Source organism: Crocodylus siamensis, chromosome 4 (genome assembly GCF_052110815.1).
Source record: "Crocodylus siamensis isolate JL-2025a chromosome 4, ASM5211081v1, whole genome shotgun sequence".
Lineage (NCBI taxonomy): Eukaryota > Metazoa > Chordata > Crocodylia > Crocodylidae > Crocodylus > Crocodylus siamensis.
The window spans coordinates 198,202,470-198,210,452 of NC_143398.1; the positions used below are offsets into that span (position 1 = coordinate 198,202,470).

Sequence of the window (7,983 nt, forward strand, 5' to 3'; positions counted from 1 at the left end):
CATGCATCTCCTTGGAGTCCCCCTAGATATATCTCATCTCCTGTGAAACTTTGTATATTAATATTTCCAATCAATCATTCTTAAATTTGTCTCTCTCAAGTTCATTTATATCCCACTCATTGTTTTGACAGCATGTTGTGCTAATTCCCATTGGCAAGATGTTATATTAACTAATAACTCGTCAATTAAATTGTGTTAACTCACCACTCTTATCCAAAGCAGTGAAGACAACATTTATATGACAGAGGCTGACCTGTAATGCTGTGGGCCTAAATTTGCTTCTGTTTTAAAGTAAATAAGAATCTGGTGCTAGTTTGAATTCAGAAGTCTCAGAAGAGCACTGAATCATGTAACCCTCATCTAAGAGTCACAAAAGTTGAATCTAAGTAGAAGTAATTGCTGTGCAAATCAAATTTCCTTTGAAGATAAGGGCCGTGTCTACATGAATGTAGATGTTTGGTTCCTCGGGGACAAGTAGAGGTGGTGCATTTTGCGCTGCCTCTCCTTGTCCCAAGGGAATGCCCATGCCTCATGCACTTTGGTGCACAGCAAATTACCCCAGCTGGGGTAGCGGAGGCTGGGGCCAGCACTGTGCTGGCCCCAGCAGTCTTACCTGTGATCCTGGAGGCCTCCCAGGGTTGCAGCAGCAGCAATTGTGCCATGTGGAACTTGGCCAGCAGCTGCAGTGCTGCTCCAAACATCCCAGATCCACCTTTGAGCAGCGTGCTCTGCGTGTGCATGCGCTGCTCCGTTTTTTTTTTCCTCATGAGTTTTTTTGACCCCTGGAAAAAAAGCAGAGCAGTGCACTCATGGATAGCCTTCCCTTGCAGCTCAGAGAACATCTGAATGTGCAGGATATGGAGCTTCAGATGTCTTTGCAATGCCACATACCACATGGCCACTCTCGTCTGAACACAGCCAAGAAGTGTTGTAATGCTAAGCCTCTATGAGAGAATTTTAGTGAAGCAAATTTTTTATTATGTATTTCAGTTTAGTGAAGTTGTATCTTACTTAAAAAGTAAGAAATGTAAATATATATTTATGCAATAGCCTAGAAATCAGGCTTTGCAAGAGCATAGCAGAACTGCAACATTGAAAGTTATAACTTAGAAGTTACTTTATTTTTTTCATAAATTTTAAATTCAATTTAAGACATGTTCCTGTGCCTGCTTATCATTAAGCCCTACATTTTCTAACAGGTATGAAACTTCCATGATGCTTTTTTCATCAGTATTCTCAAAGTAGGTCTCTTTGTGGATTTTGTTAGACTTACAATAGAGCAGCACTCTAATCACATTACTGGCTAGGGACAGAAATTACACATAAACCTGTGGTCGCCGCCATCATGGACACAAGCTGCATGCAGCCCATCAAGCTCGCCTGGGTGACCAGGGTGCTGGGCCAGACCGGCTCGCAGATGCAGTGCACGCAGGTTCGTGTTGAATTCATGGATGACACCAGCCAATCCATTATCCGGAATGTGCAAGGACCCGTCCATGAGGGGGATGTCTTAACGCTGCTGGAATCTAAACGTGAAGCAAGGATGTTGCGTTAATCAGCCTGATGACTAATCCTGGTGTATCTACCTTTCATACTACATGGCTGTAATAAAGTAGCAGTGAACATCTGTGCTGCCAGATGTGCATGAAGAGGGGCATTGCATTTCAGTGACTAAAATAAAGGATTTTTTTTCCAGTATATAAAAATAAAATAAATATATAAGTGATTAGAACCTGGTTCAGATCTGTAACACAACAGATGTTTAATGCACATAAGGTCCTTTCAAAGTGACCAAAACCAGCTTAAGATAAACCTGGATGGATGTAGTAAGTATCCAACTTAACTGATTTAGGTTAAATCAGGGAGCTAGCCTTGCCCCAAGTTGTCTGCTCTAGGTAAGCAGGGAGTTGTGTTCTTGCGCCCCCTAGCTTCTGGCCTGAGCCACTGCAAGCAGGTGGCTGCATTTCTGGAACAAAAAATGAATGTTTGTCCACTTGCTTATCAGTTCAATCTATGTAGCATAGACTAACTGGTGAGGATTGAAACAATTCAGTCTCAGGCTTTTTAACTGTACTTAGTCATTAAGAAAGAAACATTTTTACTTTCTTTCAGGTTCAAATCAATAGAAGAAATAGCATTATACAAAGTTTAAATAAAGATTTCACTTATCTATCCTATATTTTAAGCTTATCCTAGCAGTACATATACATACCCCAGGGCCAGTTTTGTTCAATGTCTTCATCAACAACCTGGAAGATAGCATAGAGTACACCCTCAGCAAGTCTGCAGAAGAGACCAAGCTGGGGGGAGTAGTACATACACTAGTGTAGGGCTAGGATTCAGAGACCTGGACAAGTTGGAGGATTGGGCCAAAAGGAATTTCATGAGGTTCAACTAGGAAAAGTGCAAAGTCCTGCACTTAGGATGGAACAATCCCATGCAGTGGTATGGGCTGGGGACTGACTGACTGGGCAGCAGCTTTGCAGAAAAGGACCTGGGAGTTACAGTGGACAAGAAGCTGAATATGAGCCAGCAGTGTGCCCTTGTTGCCAAGAAGACGAATGGCATTCTGGGCTGCATTGGTAGGTATGTTGCCACTAGGTCAAGAGAAGTGATTATTCCCCTCTGTTCTGCACTGGTGAGGCCACATCTGGAGTACTGTGTTCAGTTTTGGGCTCCACTACAGAAAGGATATGGACAAATTGGAGAGAGCCCAGTGCAGGGTAACAAAAATGGCTCAGGGTGGGGGGACATGACTTATGAGGAAAGACAGGGAACCGGGCTTATTTAGTCTAGAGAAGAGAAGACTGAGGGAAGATTTGATAGCAGCCTTTAACTACCTGAGGAGCTAGACTGTTCTTAGTGGTGGCAGATGACAGAACAAGGAGCAATGGTCTCAAGTTGCAACAAAGTAAGTTTAGGTTAAATATTAGGAATAATTTTCTCACTAGAAGGGTAGTAAAATATTGGAACAGAATACCCAGAGAAGTGGTAGATGCTCCATATTTGGATGTTTTCAAAACCCAGCTAGATAAAGTTTTGGCTGGGATGATTTAATTGGGGACAGTCCTGCTCTGAGCAGGGGGTTAGACTATATGACCTTCTGAGGTCCCTTCCAACCCTAACCTTCTATATTTCTATGACACACAGGCATATTCATTCTCTCACACATGCACACCACCCACCAAGGAGCAAATCAAAGAACTTCAAGAAGTTAGAAGTTTGGAAGAACTAGTGTGGTTCTATTATGCATTGGAAAGGGGAAGGATACATAGAGCTTGAAGACAGATTCCATATGAGTGATGAAGTTGTTCCATCAGGAGGAGGAGGAGGAGGCTGTTTCCTCTTATTCCACGAGAGACCTCTCTTGTATTCATGAACTTGCTTATTATGTGTCAACGCACAAAGATCAATTGTATACCCAGTTTAAAATTATTCTTACTTTAGAGAAAGGGGATCTCCAAAGTAAATGTTTCTTGAGAGGTGTGTGAAAGTGTTTTCGCTGTGATCTATAAAAAGTTGTAGCAACTCTGAGAACCAAATAGCTGTTATCTTTTATCAAAGGCAGAGTTTTTAGAAATATAAGCCAAGATCTTCAGCTAATGAAAACAGATGCAAGTCCCTTGACCTGAGCATTTTAGCACTATCAATTTATTTACCAGCTGATGATCTGCCCTATAAATTACAATATACAAACAAAAGACACTGCATACATCATGGAGATGAAACATGAAAATATAAATAGTCTTAGGCCAATTCTGTTCTGATTGTTACTTAGAATGATAGAGTAGACTTGTTAAAACTCTGTTAAATATGTGAATTACCAGTAAGTAAGTACACAATAATCTATATTCATATTTGGGGGGTTGCTTTTGTCATTTAGCCCCATGCTTCTACTGGGGTTGCTGCAGAGGCACATACACCCTGCAGGAGATCCTGGGCCTGCTGTGTCCTTCAGATTTGTGGAGATCATTGTATGAATTTTGGCCAGGACGCAAGTGTTCCCTTTTTAGGCTACTAGCTCTGCTGTGTTTTGGGAAACTCTGGAAGGACAGCGTAGGATCATACCCTACCATTTCTTTGTCATTCTGTGCCCATGCTGAGAAGCTAGTACCAGTAGTACTGGCTCTGAGTGGATCTGTTCCACAGAGGCTTCCTGATTGAATGGATAATCTGCTTGGGCCTTTTTCTTCCCTTTTGCATTTTTCCAGGAGTAGATGATACATTCTGATCCTTTCTTCCATCTCTTCTCTTTTCTCTGAAACCAACTGTTAAGTGCTTGCATTTCCCCAGATTGATTGCTACAAGAGTTGTAGTCACCTGGCATTATGGTACCAAAATTAGCTATTTATGACCCCTCCACATTAAATGAAATATGTTTGTGTCTTCCATTCACAAATTGCACAAATGCATATGTATGCATGCATAAAGCAGCCAGGGAAAGAAAAGCTTGTAATCCCATTTGTCAAGATACCCCAGGAAGACTGATAAGAGATATCAAAAAAAACCTATACATGTTGGTAGTTATGGCCTCATCTTCTAGCCCACTGTATGATCACCTGTCTGTTGTGAGTAGAACCACATTCATTCAAGCTACTTAGGTATCTGGCAGAATCTGGTTGCTGTTTGTAGGTTTGAGACCCCAAGGTCCAGTCCTGGTCTCACATCCCTTCATTGATACCCTTCCTTGTAACACGGTACTCTCCACTCAGCCACCCAAGACCTCCCATGTTCTCCACAGGCCTATGTATTCACCCCACCAGAACTCCACATAGGCTATGGGCTCATCTGTCCCCTAGTATCCCTTTCCAGCTTTTACAAAAATGAATACCTCTCTGCCTATTTATGCTTAAAGAATTCCTGGACATTTCAGGATTGCTTGAATGTGGCACTCAAAAATGATCATGGTAAAGCTCACCAGAAACACAAACAAAAAAATGCTGCCAGGATAATAAAGTTATAATCAGATTTGTAAACTAACTTTTTACACAAAACTCTGAGAGTACATTGATGATAAAATAATCACGTCAAGTTTCTGGTCCTATTTACTATTTTAAGAGCAGACATAAAATAGCAAACTTGTTTTTGTTATTGAACCTTTTGCATTTTAATAGCTTTAAGCTAGGAGTTTGAGATCTTGCCTTGTTCTGTTGTCTTGAAACAGAATTAAGAGCAAACATATTTAGAAACTAGAAATCAGGGCGGGCCCGACCTTTCTTCTCTCACATCCTTTTTCTTCATTGTTTTGCTTAATAGATAACTCTTCCATCCCCTCAGCATGCTTATTACACAAGCATAAGAGTGGGACAGGAAATGGAGTTGACATCCCATAAAAAAGTTTGCTGCTTCAAACGTGTTCATGTTGTGCATCAGGACAAACCTTAGATCTTTTGAAATTTTGTATGCCAGAGAAAGCAAGAGACAGAAAGAGAGGTGTGGGTGTGTGGGGGGGTGGGGGGGAAGCCGCACCCAGTATCTTAGGTTAGGTACATACATTCCAAAAGCCTAAGGTGCAATTTATCTCAGGTCCATTTTTTCTGTAAGCAGCATAGTTGAGATCGGTAGTGAACACAACACATATTTGCCCTTTGGTGGAGCGGGGGCAAATCTTGGACCATTTTCAGCCATTTTTAGACCAGTCTATATGTACTGAACTCTGTTCTGTTACAGGAATGGACAGGTTTTGCATGCCAAACTTCTGTTCTGTAATGGGTTTCTAATCACTTATACAAGAAAAAAACATCTGCACCTGGCGTCAGTGATCAGAGAAAGATCCTGCTCTACTCTTCTCCTAAATACCAAGAAAGTGCACTTATTAATAAATTATTGCCTTTCCTAATAGGGTATATCTGTCTATCACTCTCTTTCTCTTTTTACGTGAAACTTGATCTGGAGCTGGGAAACCTTTCCAAACACAAGTTTAGGTTTTGACAGATCAGCAGTATGTGACAAAAGAAGTGCTTCATCAAAAATTCCTAACCAGATCTAAGCTCACTGATACCAATTTGCTAGCATATTACTTCTACTCTCATTTATATCATCTCTGATTTGACTCAGTGACATTAGTAGTCATAAGTTTCTGAACATTTACTGAGAGCTGTGAGATTTTATTGTACTATGTCCAGTTACATCCATGGCAGCTGCCTAGCTAAATATATATGTGCCACTTTGAACATGTAAGGAATAGTGTCTTGTTAAATCGTGTTGAAATAAGACACTATAAGCTTGGAAGTGACATTCTTACTCAAGCAAAGCTCCCACTGATATCGAGTAGAGCTCTGCCTGTGTAAAGGATTGCCAGATTTAATCTTTTATGACAGAGGCAAAATGATTGCCTATTTGAGATGCACATGATCATTCAATTAAAAAAAAATGAGGCCAAGTGTCTCTGAGGGTGGTGCAAATCATTTACTTCTAAATATTTTCACTAGCAATAAACTTTACCTTTAGGACTCTCATCCTACAAATAGTCACATGCATGAACTCACACGGAAGTATTACCTCTAAACTAAATATTTACATGCCCAAATTAGCCCCAAGAATATTAGATAATAACCTTAATTTGCATCTATAAAGCTTTACTAAAATTATGCTTTCCTGAAACATTTGTATATTGTTTTTCTCTTTTCAACTGAAAATGGTGTATTCAAATATATCCCTGGTTTCTAAGGAATGGTTCCCTACTTCAAGCCTAGGAGAATGCAAAGATTGTAAAATTTCTCCTGGGTGGAAATTAAAATTCATATTTCACAGGAAAGTTGAAGATGCTGTAAGATCTCCTGGTTAAACTAGCTCATTTTGTGCAAATTAGGCTCAGATAAAAATATCTAGTTGGTCTAATAAAAGGTATCACCTCTGTCATGAATTCTGATTCCTTTTGCCTTTACACCAGCACAGCTACAACCTGTATCCCTGATACATTGGTTTTAAAATATTTTTTAAAAGATCCATAACATATGACATTAAGAAATTTTATAATAGAAAAATGGAAAAATCTGAATGAGCCAGAACCTGGGTTAGTCCATTATTTTCAATTTAACTATTGACTTCTGAAAAGGATAAACTGAAAAGTGTAATGGAAACAGAAATCATTGTTTTAGTGCTGGAAATACCACTTGCTACAGTAAAAATGTTTCTGAAAATCCCGTATCATTTATATCTTTATGTGCTATACAATGAATATAACTGTTTGTTTTGTCCAAAGCATTATCTTCACTTAAACATCTTTCTGCTAGTTTGATACCATAGCTGAATCATAAGAATATTATTCTTTCAGTCTTATGTATGCAACTGTTCTGCTCTCTTCTCCTTCGGAACTTCCTGTTGCAACTGCAGAAGGAAGCTGTGTGCTATAATCAAATGTCTCAGCGGTTACCCTTGTTAATAAGACGGTTACAATCTACATTATTTTTCATGGTATAAAGTATTTTTAGTCTCTGGCCATAAAGTTTGGGAATTCTTACAGTATATAAAAGAAAAATATTAACTTTGGAGAGATCAGTCAGGCACAATGCTGGTGTGATTCACTTTCCCAAAGAATTCTGCTTAAGCACAGCTATGTATCACAGGGCAGAAATTGCCAGTTACATTTTATTTGCCATTGAATCCAATTTTAAAATCAGTACCCAAATGGGGAAAGTATATCTAGTAAATCACTATTGCTATTACTTACACTATCCCTATGAACAGTTGGGAGGAAAATTATCAAAAAAAAAAAGGTTTTACATTACATTATTAGCTTTACTTATAAGATATTAACAAAACTACCCATTCAAACATTATTTGATCTATATTGCTGGGGACAGGGGGTGTCCATCCAGTGGGAGGGCACATATCAGGGGCTAAAATAGCCTAGTCTGGGTGGGGGGGGGGGTTGGAAGAATGCAGCCTCAGGCCTAGGGCAGATGGTTAGGATTTTTCAGCCCCAGGGCTGCATTCTAAATGTGTGCAGACATTCACTAGATTAAAATAACCATTCCCAAT

At 39.7% G+C, this 7,983-nt stretch overlaps 1 pseudogene; it reads left to right on the forward strand.

Moving 5' to 3' along the window:
* Nucleotides 1-956: 956 nt before the first annotated feature.
* Nucleotides 957-1,692, forward strand: LOC149867401 (small ribosomal subunit protein eS28 pseudogene; annotated as a pseudogene).
* Nucleotides 1,693-7,983: the final 6,291 nt, after the last annotated feature.